The 16,613-nt window shown below is 31.1% G+C and overlaps 1 long non-coding RNA gene across 1 annotated transcript; it reads right to left on the minus strand.

Moving 5' to 3' along the window:
* Positions 1 to 11,130: 11,130 nt before the first annotated feature.
* On the minus strand, positions 11,131 to 13,811 carry LOC127724521 (uncharacterized). The gene is made up of 3 exons (XR_007992540.1): positions 13,318 to 13,811; positions 12,066 to 12,175; positions 11,131 to 11,198 (listed from the first exon to the last, which is right to left on the minus strand). It is a non-coding gene; the product is annotated as an uncharacterized LOC127724521 (long non-coding RNA).
* Positions 13,812 to 16,613: the final 2,802 nt, after the last annotated feature.

Below are 16,613 nucleotides of genomic sequence, written 5' to 3' on the forward strand. Positions count from 1 at the left end.
TTGTTTTGCTATTCGAAATAAAGAAATCGTATTTCATGTAATTTTTCTAGTTAGAGGTTATTGTTATGTTGTAATTACACTTATTTCAGTCTTCATCGTAATTATCAATGTTGAAATATCAAACTAATCATCAGTATGCGTAGCAATAATAGGACCAATCCTAGCTATAAACCAGGTTCAATCCACCATTTTCTACATAAGAAAATGCCTGTACCAATCCAGGAATATGACAGTTGTTATCCATTCGTTTGATGTGTTTGAGCTTTTGATTTTGCCATTTGATAAGGGACTTTCCGTTTTGAATTTTCCTCGGAGTTCAGTATTTTTGTGATTTTACTTTTTGATAAAGATCTAATATTTTAGGTTGATCAAAATACATTTTCTATCTTTTCCTACAAAATTCACAAGATTAATCTGGTATTCCTGATCCCTAAAACCTTAATTAAATAACGAGTAAACATGCCTAAGCTTTTAAATTTAGTGTTATTATCATAAATCTGCACATGCAATGCCATGATGGAATTTGTTTCTTTGTTTTGATACTGTAATGAAGAATTTTTTATCACTGCCAAAAGTATCTGATATGAATTGGCGGAAAAGACTAACAAATGTGTTATGTATGAATAGAAAGAAAACCAACATGAATTGAAAAAAGCACACTGTTCTCCAATCACATCTTTATTGGATGTCAAAAGTTAAAAACTACAAAAGATAACATACATGTACAACAACCTTAATTACGATTACGAACAAATATGTGTTCAATAATACGATTTCGAATACAATGTCAACAAAAAAAAATATTAACCAAAATTTTTGACACAAATGGCGCATCATAAAAAAATTTAACCGAAAATGGAGACACTGTTTAAAGCAAAATAAAAATGAAATTTTAGAGGACGAAACAGACCAAATACTTACACACAATTTGGTTTGGGCTTCTATAAAACGTTTTTAAGGATGTACGCTCGTCTTGTATTTGACTTTTTGTAAGTTATTCGGAATATTCTAGTTTACCCATGTAATGCAAATAAATATTTTGTCCGCCTACTCCTACATTTCTTTTCGTAGTTTTATTACATGTAGTTCAAAAAGGAATTTATGAAAATCTTATGAATTTTTTGTTATTTTCATAGTTGTAAAACGAAAAAATGGTGTCAATGTCAAAAATAAAGACATGGATATTTTCAAACTATCAAATTATAACAGTCTTTCGAAAAGCTTGTTATTTGAAAATAGAGGAGCGAAGATCCTTAATTTACTAAAATGCACAAGAATTGACAAAGTATTCGACAAAAATAATTAGGTGTTTCCAAAGGCTTTTGTTTTGCAATTACTTCAAATAAACACAGAAATCATTTAAACTGTCGGTACATATTAAAACTGTCGGTACATATTAAAACTGTCGGTACATATTAAAACAAACAAACTTGAAATAAAGTATATAACAGACATAATTCAGTCTGCCTTATAGCTTGACATACATCTAGGAATTGACACTAAAGGTCGTTTGAGAAAAAAAAAGCTTTACGACAAAGGTGATGGTTTCAGCATTCAAATGGGAAACTTTCCTTTTTTATTTTTCAACATTCCAGCTAACGCCATTCTTTGCTCCTTTCAATTGGTAAAACGGTTAGCAAAATACAAATTATGAATCTTCGAAATGGAAAAAATACTTAATACTAAACTCGTTCAAAGGGTATCTACACGTTTCAATCTTCAAAATCGATTATCTAAAAATACTACAATCGCTAACATTTTTAATAACAAAAATCATGGTTACCCTTCTATCTATAAGTGTCATGCAAAAAAATGACTTACATGTCCCCGTCTTTCCACCAACAATACGGTAAGGTCCACATTTAATGTTAATGGTCGCACATTTTCCTTAAATTTTGAAACTGATATCAATTGAACAACTAACAGTATTATATATTTACTCACATGCAACAAACCGGGATGCGGTATTCAGTACGTAGGTGAAACTGGACGATATTTATCTAAGCGCACGCAAGAACACTTTTATCGTTTTAAAAGACCCCATCAATTCAAAAGTATCATTTATCAACACCTTAAGAAGCACAATCATCCTTTTAAATATTTAACACTTCAACCTTTAGAATTAGTGAATAAACAGCCTGGGGAATCTCATTCAAAATTTGTATGATCACGAAAAATTATTGAATTAAATTGGATTAAAAAATTACAGACAGTCTATCCTCTCGGTCTTAATGACAATATCATGGGAATTGGTAATATATCTAGAACAGATTCTGTTAACATTTTGGATATAGTTTCTTAAACAGTTCGTAAAAACCGTTCTAATGGGCGTAGAATAAATCGCAATCAAAGAAAATTTCGTAATAACAAATTGAATACAAATATTTCGGACCTAATTTCTATTTCAAAAAACAACGGTAGACATTTTCTATTAACCAAGCTCTGTTCTTTGCCTGTTAATAAATTACATCAAATTTTGGAGGAATGCAACACAATTCCATATTGCAGTCCTAAGTATGAAATCGTCCAAATGATAATTGCATATTGTTATTCTAAATTGTTTCCCAAAATTGATCGCCCTGAAGATCACAAAAAACATTTTATTAAAATTAAATAGTCAATAAACGTTTTGATTTTGTAAATATTGCCGGTATTTTTAATGATCATTCTGTTAAAGAACAAATTCCTGGCTATTTTGATAATACTGAACTCCCTCTTATTTGTTATGTTTACAAAAATCTACCCGGAAAAATGTGTTTAATTACAGCAAAGTGTGTAAAGATGTTAATATCAGTGTCAATACACCTACCTCATGACATTTCAGTAATTCCGAATACATTTATGGTCCCATTTCTCATGTTATAACAGGAGACCTTAACATTGTTCGTGACCGAGAGTTGAAATCATTCCTCAGTAAAGGACCTAAATATCGTCCCCCGTCAATTATTAATTGGAATGAGTGTCGTAACATCATCCACGACTCACTCCGTACTTACTGCTCTAAATGGATAAGACGAGAAAAAGCTAACAAGAAATCATTAGATTCTTTTTTTAATTCGGTAATGAACATAGAAGATATACGTTTTCAACATTTTAAAGATCATTTTACTCCTAATAATAACCATAATAGCCCAATTTCTCGTATCAAAATAAGCTAAAAAGGAATTTGTTTTTGTCCCAGCTGATAAGGCTGCTAACAATATCATTATTGTTTGACGTAAATTTTACATTAAGGTTCTACAAAATGAAATAACGAATTCACCAACATTCCAACTGACTCCATTTTCGGAAAATGACATCTGTAACAAACATAAACTTTTAGCTACGTCTTAACAAGCAGAACCAAATACAATGAAAGTTCCAACTATGTACTGGCTTCCGAAGCTGCACAAAACTCCTTACAAATATAGATTTATTTCGTCTTCAAGCTATTGTTCCACTACTAAACTATCTTTTCTACTTACTAGTACACTTGGTACAATCAAAAACCTGGTAATAAATTGTTCAAATGAGGCCTTTGAAAATAGTGGAATTAATTACTTTTGGAGTGTCAAAAATTCGTTGGAAGTACTTGATAAATTGCATGCTTATATTGGTCATTTCGAATCTGTTCAAAGTTTTGATTTTTCTACCCTATATACCACTTTGCCTCATAATCTTATTAAGAAAAAAATCACACACCTGATTAAATGGGCATTTAAAAAGTCGGAATGCGAATATATATGTTCAAACTCTTTTAGGTCATTTTTTAGTACCAACAAACAAAAGAACTATGTCAATTGAACCTGCTTTGATACTATAACTGCCCTTGAATTTTTACTAGATAACATTTTTGTTCGCTATGGAGATTCCGTATATCGTCAGGTTATCTGAATTCCCATGGGGACTAACTTTGCACCACTTATTGCGGACCTGTTTCTGTATTGTTATGAGTTACAATTTATGAGTTTAACTGTCCCTCTGGTATCTTTCGTCCCTCTTTTATGACTAAAATCAGTAAAGACCCATCGACACAACATCTGATTCAAAAATTTAATAACACTTTTAGATATTTAGATGATATGTTGGCCCTCAATAATGACGACTTCAGTATGTACACTAAAGAGATATATCCTGCAGAACTGACTTTAAATAAAGCTAATACTAACAATGAACACTGCCCTTTCCTGGATCTTGATATCTATATCTTTAACGGGAAGCTTAATACAAAAATTTATGATAAAAGAGATGATTTTTTTTATTTCCTATTGTTAATTATCCATTTTTAGATGGTGACGTTCCCTTGTCACCATCTTATGGTGTTTATATATCTCAACTTGTACGATTCGCTCGTGTATGTAATAACGTATTAGATTTTAGCGAGAGAAATTTATGTATTACTGAAAAATTATTACACCAGGGTTTTCGATATCATAAACTAGTCAAAACATTTACTAAATTTTATCATCGGTACAAGGACATCATTCGTAAATATAAATCAACATGCAGACATCTTATACGTTCAGGTATTTCACATCCAATATTTTATGGTAATATACTTTACAAAGCACAAAAATTTCGGCATTCACCTCAAATGCTAACCAAACCTTTAAACAGACTTATTCGGAAAGGATATAGTTACGATACTGTTGTCAAGTCATTAAGGATTGCATATTTTGGTATTAATATTGAATCACTCATAGGGTCTTTGCGTCGGAAATAAACACATTTATTCTAAAACTAGTTGTTGGCATGATACGGGTTATGTTCTTCTCATATAATTTATGACGGTATGATACTAAACCCCTAACGTGAGGGATTGTACTAGATTGTCATATGATGAAGACATAATCTTTCATTCAGTTTAATTGAGGTCTGGAGCTGGCATGTCAGTAACTGCTAGTAGTCCTTTGTTAATTTATGTATCATTGTCATTTTGCTTAGTTTCTTTTGTTACCTATTCTGACATCGGACTCGGACTTATTTTAAACTGAGTTTAATTGTGCGTATTGCTATATGTTTCTTTATTCTACATTGGCTAAAGGTATAGGGGAGGGTTGAGATATCACAAAACATGTTTAACCCCGCCGCATTTTTTGCGCCTGTCCCAAGTCAGGAGCCTCTGGCCTTTGTTAGTCTTGTATGTTTTTTTTATTTTAGTTCATTTATATGTTTTGAAGTTTAGTGTGACGTCCATTTTCACTGAATTAGTACACAATTTTATTTAGGGGCCAGCTGAGGACCACCTCCGGGTGCGAGATTTTCTCGCTGCGTTGAAGACCCATCGGTGGCCTTCGGCTGTTGTCTGCTCTTTGGTCGGGTTGTTGTCTCTTTGACTTATTCCCCATTTCCATTCTCAATTTTAAATTTTTCAGATGTGGTATAGATTTACAACATGACAAATCAAATGAAATTTTAGGATATGGCTACAAATGGCCCTTTTCGCCCCTTGCCCTATAATAATTTTCACAGTCGTTTCCCATTCAACATAAGTACACACTATCGTCACATTAACACCATGAATATTCACCACAGTAACGTGTCCAATATCAATGTACATTGAGTTCACGAATAAACGGACCAATGAATTTTCCAGTCACAAACACGACTTTAATTTATTCTTCAGACATGAGTTTAACATGCAGCCATTTGTACAGAATCCTGTATGAAGACAAAAGCCGCACCAATACATATGAATTCGACTTTGAGTCATTGTCGGAAATCAAATTTCCATTTCAATTTAGTTTTTATACACTTTAAGATACACAGCTCCATTCATCATACCACCGGTTGCACCAATAAATACTGTTGCATATCGAACTCCAATTGGTGGTTCCTCAATCACAATCCATGCTGCTTCGACGACACCCGCACCAAACTGGATTACGTGTATCAAAACATAAAGGGACAGCTTTAGAGCAAGACGCCTTCCGTTAACAGCTGACCGTTGCCCGTAAGATGAATTCATCGCCGTTGTTTGTCTTCTTATATAAATCCACATAATTATGTACAAAGCTGTAATTATGACTAGTGAAACAAGAAAAAACAGTCCAATTTGTAGAAAATAGGAGGTCAAAAATCCACGTTCTTCTTTCAATAAACAACTGAAAATTAAAAGTAGAAAACAAATCAGTAAAACGAATGTTCTTATCTATACACAGTCAAATAGCCAAACAAAACTCCCAAGTAAAATTGTCCCTTCTTGAATTTTAAACATCTATGAATCAAAAAGATCATTCCAAAATGTTTTTGATATTTAAGTTGTTGAGTGGCTAATCTAACATGGAAAAGGTTTTTAACAATTCAACAGAACGGAAGATGTAAGATACAAACCTTTTTTGGCCCCAGAAATTACTATTTTCAAGTAGGGTAAACTTATCTAAACCTTTAATTAATTTCAATTTTAAAGATAAATGAACAGGTTAATTTAACTGGATACTCCAATGCATAAAGCTGACGTCATACGCATGTCGAAATATGGGCGTCCAGTGACCGATAATATGCCTGGTATATTTGATGAGTTTTTTTTTTCTAAAATGGCCTTTTCACGCATAGTTTTTTGTGATATCATATATTGGCAACAGTTGTACCCAAACAGATATGTTAAAATCATTAACACCTTTGTCAAATACATCTTATGGCAAAAATATCTTTTATTATTAAAACTTTTGATATTCATGATATTAATGACTTGATCTCAAAATGAGTCTATTTTGAAAGTTTTTACTGTTCCGCAATAAAATGTAAGCAATTTGAAGCTTAATTACCAATATTTTAAACAAAATTCAAATATTAAATTATTGATGTCTGACTGGCTTATGACTTTTGAACATCTGAGGGATTTTATTCAGTAGATTGACGATATTAACATATTTGGAAAACACATTTTTAGATCTACATATTTATTTTGACAAAGCTTGGGTTTATCTATAAAAATTAATGACATGATCTCAAAGTGAAGCCATTTTTTGCAGATATTCAGCTTTGTACTCAATTAAAGAAGTGTTCAGCCTAAATGAAAATATGTTAGCCAATATGTCAAAGTGAATATTAATATATGTCAGACACATGTCTTATGAACACCTAAAGGATGTTATTAGGTAGATGTACAATTGTTTTATCATTATATTATTTCAGTTCGAAATTATGAATTTATTTGCGACATAGAATTTTTAAATTATGTTTTCCTTCATACATCTGTATATTTCAACCAAAAATTGTCATTAATCAATCATTTCCTAAAAACATTCAACATATATATTTTCAATGATAAGTTAATATGCTGTCAATTTAAATCTGGAATTAATTTATTCAGCACCTTACATAGGAGTGACATATATTTTTTATAACATGGGTCAAATATCAGAAAAAGACTGTACTTACGCTACTGGGTTTCTTCCAAATTGATCAAAGAATGCTGCTATGGTAAGTAAAACCAAAGGGATCCCAAAAGCAGGACACAGGAGATAAGCATCCCACTTCCCTAACGGCATTTTTCGACTTCTCATTACAAGATTAAATGCATAAATGGCCGTTGTTGTATTTAAAATCACTTGTGCAAGTTGAAACTCCATGATCAATACTCCGTAAATTGTGCATTCCAACTTGCCGATTTCAAAGTTTGGGACTCTTCTTTCTAACCAATTATGAGTTCCATACGCTGTTTGAGAAAAATAAAACAGGATGTCACAGATAACGGTATATAGACTAAATCGATCGATGATTTTCCATTCGAAGAAGTTTCCATTTTTTGTCTTCATTAGGGCAATTAGGACTGTAAAGGAAATAACTATACTACAAAATGTAATAACGATCATTGGTATACCAAATTCTTTTGGTGTTTCGAAAACATTATCAGTGTCATTTATTAATTTGGTCATGTTCATAGTTCTTGAGCTGTCGATTAGTTTTTCGTGAAATATGATAGATTGTCTTGTGTATGAAAAGTAATAAAAAACGGCGCTTTCACTGCCTTTGTAGATATTCGGGTATAATATATGTTTCGTACATCGGTTTTATCAAGGTTTGAGGAGTACAATCGTGCGATGTTAACATGTTATGTTGCAATTCAGTCCTCTGTTGTTTCGTTGTTTTCCTCTTATAGTTGATGTGTTTCCCTCGGTTTTAGTTTGTAACCCGGATTTGTTTTCTCTCAATCGATTTATGACTATTGAACAGCGGTAAACTACTGTTGCCTTTATTCATCACTTTATTACAGAGTCTTTCGGGCGTGGTTATATCTTATCGTATAAGAACAGAATCTCCTATTTTAATGTGATCGGTAAACATGAATACAATTTCAGCAAATCCTGACACACACAAACTTTATAGGCTTTATCTATAATATAATGTACGTTTGTGTTAAACATATTATTAATTCGAAATCCACAATAATTTTACCTCATTTCTTTAATATTAGATGATGAAATTCTTGTTATCGATTGATTGGAGTATATTTGTGGGTTTTACAACATAAATTAACATGTATATCTTTGTATTCTAGGCTTTATACCAGAAAAACAAATTAATTTCTTAAGATAAACACAAGGTTGATTATTATAAGTCAGCATATGTTTTTTTTCTCAATGCGTACAAGAACATTTGGGCAGTTACACTTACTTTCAGTCTACATCGTAAGTATTAATATTGAAATATCATCAGTATTCCCAAATATAAATTAAACAAATTAAATCGTAAAGATGTAACAGTTTTTTAGATATAAAAAAATGAAGTTTTTATCATTTAGAAAAAACAAGATTAAACTGGTTTCCTGATCTCTAAAACCTTAATTAAAAAACGAGTAAACTTGCCTTTTAAATTTAGTTTTATAATTATAAATCTGCACATGCATTGTTATGATGGAATTTGTTTCTTTGTTTTGATAATAAAATGAAGAATTTTAATCACTGCAAATTTCTGAAATGAATTGGCGGAAGAGACTAACAAACCTTTTATATATGAAAAGAAAGAAAACAATATTTTCCCAAACGTTCGACGTTTCTATACCGGGGAGGACAGTTAGTTTAACTTGGTGAATCCAATATAAAATCGAAAAAATAATATGATCTCCAACCACATCTTTATTGGATGTCAAAAGGTAAAAACTACAAAAGACAACATACATGTACAACAACCTTAAGTAAGATTACGAGCAAATATGTGTTCAATGATACGATTTTGTGTGCGGGTTTTTCTTGCTATGTTTATGACCCATTGGTGGCCTTGTGCTGATTTCTGCTCTTTGGTAGGGTTATTGTCTCTTTGACACATTCCCAATTTCCATTCTCAATTGTAAAGTCCCTACCATATCTTACACTAAAGGCAACAGTAGTATACCAGTGTTCAAAAGTCATAAATCAATAGAGAAAAAAAAAATCCGGGTTACAAACCATAACAGATGGAAACACATCAACTATTAAAGGAAAACAAAGGAACAATAGGAACACCGAAGTGCAACAAAACAAACGCCAACACACATAGAAACGAAGTATTTGATAACAACTGCCATATTTCTGACTTGGTACAGGACATTTTAAGAAAAATGGTGGGTTGAACCTGTTGAACTTCTGTTTTAATGGCATGCCAAACCTCCCGCTTTATGACAATGTTGAAAAATATCGCTGAAACACTAAATGACAGAAATACAGCACAAACACACGAAAAAACATTCATAACAGAGAAACGCACAAACAAATAATATAATAGTCGACACAACATGCAAACCGTAGAACAACAACGAACATATTATATAAACGAAAAACACCTTAGGATATCAAAAACAGTGATACGCTTACGTAATTAACATGCAATCTCGGACATTATACAATTATTTTACAATATTCGTCCAAAAACTTTTCCTGACAATGATGGCACGGAAAGGCAATTTTATAATTATTTGGACTACAAACGATAAGACATAACAGATTACCCAGCAAACACAAAAACATCTTTAAAATGTTTTTAAAATGTTGTGTCTAATGTCATGAAAATATTACAAAAAAACGTCAGAAAAACATTAAATGTATGGTAGAATATATATCGCTTAAACGTTTTCTAATATATTTTCTAAAATATTTGCATAATATAATTAAAATGTTGTAAAGAAATATCATGATAATGTGAAAAACAATGGCGTATAAAACATTTTGATAATCTTTTAAAAACTATTTTCTAGAAATATTTTCTGAACGTTTGAAAAACATCATGAACCTCAAATAATGTTATAAAAATGTTTTTTGGATGTTTTCTTGCAAGTGAGACTGTGCTTAAAAAATGTTTTCAAAATGTTTTAAGAAGATGTTTTTGGTTGATATCTAGATCATATCAATATAAAAATTTCTGTACTTTTGATTGAGTTTCCTGCTTTTTTAAATAACAAATCATTAGTTAAATTAATTTATACACAGTGATTAATTCTATATACAAACAAGAATAAATCAGTTGTTTTGCTAAGCATATGAAATTCAATTCAAAGTCTCTAAAAACAAGAAGTATCTACAAATTTTGACACATCCAAAATGGCAGACACAACTCTTCATGATCAAGCCACTTACCAAATATGAAGTCATTCTGTTCATCAGCCTTACTAATTAAAGTAATGAAAAATTTGAGAACATTCAACATTTTGAAATACAATGTATAAGCAAACAGGAAACAGGTGCCAGATACAAAAATGTTCTCACATCACAGTTCATCACTATCAAGCAGCTCATTAAATATGAACACATCTTTATCAGCAGTTTTGGGAAAAACAGTGATGAAAACATTTGTTGGACAAAATCCGACAAATATAGGTGGACAGACGACAGACAGTGCAAGAAAGCCCACATTCCAACCACAATGGTATAATGTTTAGTTTTTCACTCTCAACTTTTATTACCTATCTTATACACATAATGCATATGTCAACCTGAACATGCATGACATATATGCCATTGGACATTAAGCAAACATTATACACATTTTTAAGTTCAAGTTATATTGACTAAAACTTGTGTCCCAAATTCAGATTTTTCAATACAACTTCTCTTTCTAAACTAAAACACTACACTTCTAATAGGGTTACATCTTAAGTCAATAATCATTGATAATTGGCTGAAGAGATGAGAACAAAACACCATTTTACATCAACTATTTGATTTATTTAAGAATATGTCTTATTCAAAATCACTTGGAATGTCTTGTAGTGTCTTATATCTTTTTCTTGCTGTGCCATGCTTCTGAAAAAAAAATTAATCTTACATTCGTATATAAACTTCTTGCACATTCCTTTATTATAGAACGATTCACGTTGCCTGAAGGATATACATCACCTCCCCTTTAAAGTTTTGAAACAAATAACGATGATAGTCTGTCGGAAGGGGACGATAAATGGCTGACCGTATTAAGAGAGAGCAATGTGCCACGCTGAACTTCATTTAGTTATTAAAAAAAAACATATAAAAAACTTTAGACTAGATATGTGTCCAGTCAAGAGTCTTATTTCATTATAGTATACTTGTTGATTGTTGTCTATCATATTTTTTTTCTTTTATTGTTTTGTATAAATCAGGCTGTTGTTTTTCTTGTTTTTTTTTAGTTTTCATTAAATGCATTGTATCATGTAGGGGCCTTTAAAAGCCCTGCTACATAATGTCATTAAACATCTTATTGTCCTTTTTAAGTGTTAAACTCTGTAGAGTGACATAGTTTATAACTTGTCATTTGTATCTAAGGGCATATGATACAGTCCTAGAAGTATACTATAGGCACATAATAACTTATCGAAGTGTTACGCATTGTTTTCGCAATGATGATAATAATATAACTTAACTTCCGAGAAACACACAGATGTCATTAAATGAGTTGTTTATATATGTATTTGAAATACTTCAAAGGAAAGCATATTTGTTGTTTATGAAAGCACACTGTTGGACTAAAAGATTGATAAACAACTTGTTTCTATTTTGTCACAAAAAAAATAATTTATTCAAATATCCAGATATCTTTTCTGTATTGTATGCCCTTAATCTTGAATGTAATGCATTGTTTATGCTAAATATTTGAATTAAATATGGAATAACAGTAATTCTGTATGAAAATCTTACTTCAAAAAAAAATTCTCCTGAAAGGTTGTAGACATTCCAAAGAACCTGCGCCACTTCCAAATTGTAAACCTGCATATTGAACTTGTCCTTTGTGGTTTTTCTTTTAGCTCCTGTTAAAAAATAAAAGATACATTGTACATGTTGTATGTACATTGTGCATGTTGTGTGTATGAAGCAATAAATATAATTTTAAGCAACAGTTTATATTATTTTGCTTGTACTGAAGTCTTAGATAGTCTTTGTAATGTTCATTAAGCTGTTAAGGGAAATTTAATTTACTGTTTTGCAAATACATACATACACTGATTTTACTAGAAAAAAAACTCTCCATATTCAAATGGTGCTTATATTAGTGTTATTGTAACTTGTTTGTGTGCTTCGGAAACAAGGTATTGAGTCATGCTTGTTGCAATAGTTGTTGTTGGTTTAAGTCTGTCAAATTTCTTTTTCATAATGTGTATTTAATGTAGGCAGTTAGTTGTTTTGTTTCAATTGTGTTGAGAAAAATTTAAAATTTGTTTGTCAAGGCTTCAAAGTGGACTATATGGCATTGGTTTTCTCAGTTTTGAAAGCCGTACAGTGACCTATAATTTCTTTTATCCAAGTCATTTAAATTCTGGTGGATAGCTGTCTCATACACCTTATCGCTATTTCAGTATTTGGAAATCTGTCCCGCTTGAACTTTTTACGTCAGCATACGTCATACAATAATACACCTTATCACTTTTCCATTGTGGCATCAGATATTTTTTATGATGACGTCAAAATTTTAAGGGAACTCGTGACAGTTGTGTGATGTCTAGTAATAGCGGACAAATAGCAATAAGGTGTATTACTTTCAATTGTGGTGTCAAATATTATAATATGACGGCAACTTTTTAAGGGAACTTTTGTGATGTCCATGGCCAGTAATGGTGGACAAATAGCAATAAGGTGTATTGGCAATCAAACACACAAGCCACATATCCTGATATTTTTTTTATATTAATGAACAAATTCATAACTGTTGTACGTAGATGCTTGAACAGTGGCGGATTTAGGGGCCCCGACCCCCTTATGGAGCTACTTATAAGATAAATGTATAGACTATTTACAAGTATCACTCCAAACGTTTGCTTGCCTGGGGCAGGGGCCCCCCTTTTTTCAAAACATTGATCCGCACCTCCAGAAACAGATGTAATTTGGTTCCGATTATGATTGAACACACACAATGAATGCACAAGTTTCATCTTAACAGATTAATCATTCTTACCAAGTGAGTATATATCGCGTAACAAACAATTTTCCTGGCTCTCTTTGTTGATATCCTGTCATCGTTTCGAAATTCAAATTTCAAAATCATTTCCGGTGATAAAACACAAGTCGATTCCGGAAAAGGTCGGTTTTCCGTAAGGCATATAAACGATACGAAAATTGAACTTAGTACAGTTACAGTTTTCATTTCTTAATTTCTAAAATATACACGAACGAAATGAATAAACATTAAAGAAAGGTGATTGTTTATTAATACATTATTGCTTAATTTAATGTTGACTCTTTTGAATTTTAATATAAGAAGGAATAAAATCTGACTTCAAGGATCTTCAAGATATCAATTAAGGATTTCAACCATAGTATCTTGCTTGTCATGATATTGATGAAATGTAGTACTATATCTTATCCTGAAACAAAAAAACGAGCTAATTCCACAATACGTTGTTTGTGTGGTTTTGAATAAAGTTTAAATAAAATGTTATTTTTATATCCGTAAAATGTTGAATAAAATATCAGTAAGACTATTAAGTAATGTGTATGTAAGAATATTTTATAGAAAACATTTAGCTGATATTTTTCAGATGTTTTATGTAAAACATTTTAATTTTACGTTATAAAACATTTTAATTTTACGTTATAAAACATTTTATGCAAATAGCAAAACTATATTTTCCGTAAAACATTTTTTTGTAGAATGTTTTTTGGATATTTGGAAAATATTTACTTTAAATGTTGTTAAAATATAAAATACCAATTGAAGAAAATATTATTTTTTTATATTATAAAATATCTACGGGATATTTTAGAACAATGTTTGAGAACATGAATAAAAGATATTAGCAAATAATATTTTGTTAATGTTGTAAAAACATTTTACTTAAATGTTAGAAATAAAACATTTCAAAAACAATAAAATAAACATTTTTTTTATGTTTAAATGATATCTTATTGAAATATTTTGTGAGAGACGTCCATATGACATTTAAAAAATGTTTTTAAAATGTTGTGTGTTTGCTGGGTATTCAACCGAAACCATGACCGAAACATCAAAATTAATTCATGAATGTTTGATGTACAAAACACCGAGACACAACGTACAGCAATGTAATTAACATTCAGTACAAGTTACATTACGGAATATTACAAGGATGGTATTGAAAGACAATTTTCTAATTATTTGGACAACAAGCGATACGACATAACACATTATTCAACCGAAACCATAACAAAAACATTTAAAATTAAATACATGAATGTTGTATGTACAAATACCGAGACACGTCGTACAGCTATGTAATTTCACTCTAGGTATAATAGTCATATTCGGGAATAGGTCACATTCGGTATAATAGTCATATTCGGGAATAGGTCACATTCGGTATAATAGTCATATTCGGGAATAGGTCACATTCGGTATAAAAGTCATATTCGGGAATAGGTCACATTCGGTACTTAGCAGACTGACGACAAAGATGTTAAACTTCAATCTAAGATGTGGTAAAAATGTCATTAGTTAGTTTAGACACAAACACATCGTATAGATCAACCAAATTCGTGATGAAATATAACGTACAAGGCTAGTAAAGTTTAGTGACTATGTTCAACGCATCTATCCAATCGAACTAGTCATAAAGATTGCCACAGACATAGTTCAGTTTGTCTTATATCTTGACTTACATCTAGAAAATGACACTGAATGTTGGTTGAGAATAAAGGTTTACGACAAAACGGATGAGTTCAGCCTTTTAATTGGGAACTTTTAATTTCTATGTTTCAAAATTCCAGTAAGTGCCTATATATAGAGTATATATAACGTGGTTTGAGTAAAATCCAAGACTTCAGTGGCTGTTATCAATGCCACAATGTTCAGAAATGAATAAAGCCGTGAGAAGCTTACTGGTGTGTAATATGAACTTGGGAAAAGTAGGATCGATCAAGGCAAAAAGCATGTTCAAATTTTTAATTCATTTATAGGGGAAAGAAATCCCTTCTGTTTTAATATTAGATTACGGAACATTGAAACGGCTGATGAAAAAGTAAACGTAGACAGATCAGTGGGAAAAGGAAAAGACATTCTTAAGTCTATTGAAAAAACAGATGATTTTGCTTTCAAGAAGAGCAAACAAGTGGTAACTTAAGCCAGTAAAAAATATAATGATTGATGTGAACGACGCTTGGGATATACAAAAAAACTAAGCTGTTGTTAGGACCAGAAGTTTGTTATTTTGGAGTTAAAATTTAAATTTTCTGCACGAATTTGATGTTTTTCGTTTTATAAAATGTAGAAGACATTTTTTTTTTTACGAGACACACAATATTTATTCCAAAATTACTATTTTCTGAACGAGTTTGGTGTTTATCTTTTTTCATCCTAGATAACTAAATTCTTTAAATTCAACAAGACGTATGTTAAAAATAATGTCAGATTGAAAAAGAATTAAAAAAATATTATCCAGTTTTCAGCGATTTTTAAAAAAAGTCGAATTTACCCAAAACATTACATTTTTTCTGAATGGAATTGATGTTTATCTTTCTTGACCAGGTGCCGATTTGACTTTTTCTATTGGTGCCGAATTAACTAGGTGCCGATTTGACTTGTACCCCGTAAAAGAATCTTATCTGCAGAATATTCGAAACACGATTTCAAAATTAATCAAAATAATCAAATTTTTCGGTTTTCATCGATTTTTCAACAAAACCAAAAAAATTACTTTTAAAATTACAATTTTCGTAGGGTTGACACTTGACGATTTTAAAACCCAAAGATATAAACAAGTTTATGTTGAAATTGCTTTGATAGTTAAGTCAATTTTGAGCTGGAATGACTCTAATATTAGGTTGATTGGGGTAAATTAATGCTGTCCTTCATCAAAGTCGGGATTTTCTTAAACTGTGCATGGTATATAGATATGCAGCCAAGTCCGGTTGACACGAGGATGTTAAATCCGATACCTTGTGAAAAGTAGATGCAACACTAGTTACACGTTCAACATGTTCAATACGTTTTCCACAATTGTCCGAGGAGTCCGTAACTGAACTGTTGTTAAATGTATGCTCCTATCCATGAATTTTGTCATCATTTTCCTGTCTCAGACTAATTTGGTTGCCATTTTCCCGTTCGACATACCTTATGGAATATTCATATTGAATTTATTGTTTATTTGTTCTTGTTCTGGATAATGTTTGACCAAGCCTCTTCGTTATGAATCTACGTTAATACAAAATTAACTATTTTTTACAAATATACTTATAAATATTTTATATTAAGTAAATCCATCTCCTACTTTTCATCTA

This window comes from Mytilus californianus, unplaced genomic scaffold (assembly GCF_021869535.1).
Source record: "Mytilus californianus isolate M0D057914Y unplaced genomic scaffold, xbMytCali1.0.p SCAF_14, whole genome shotgun sequence".
NCBI lineage: Eukaryota > Metazoa > Mollusca > Bivalvia > Mytilida > Mytilidae > Mytilus > Mytilus californianus.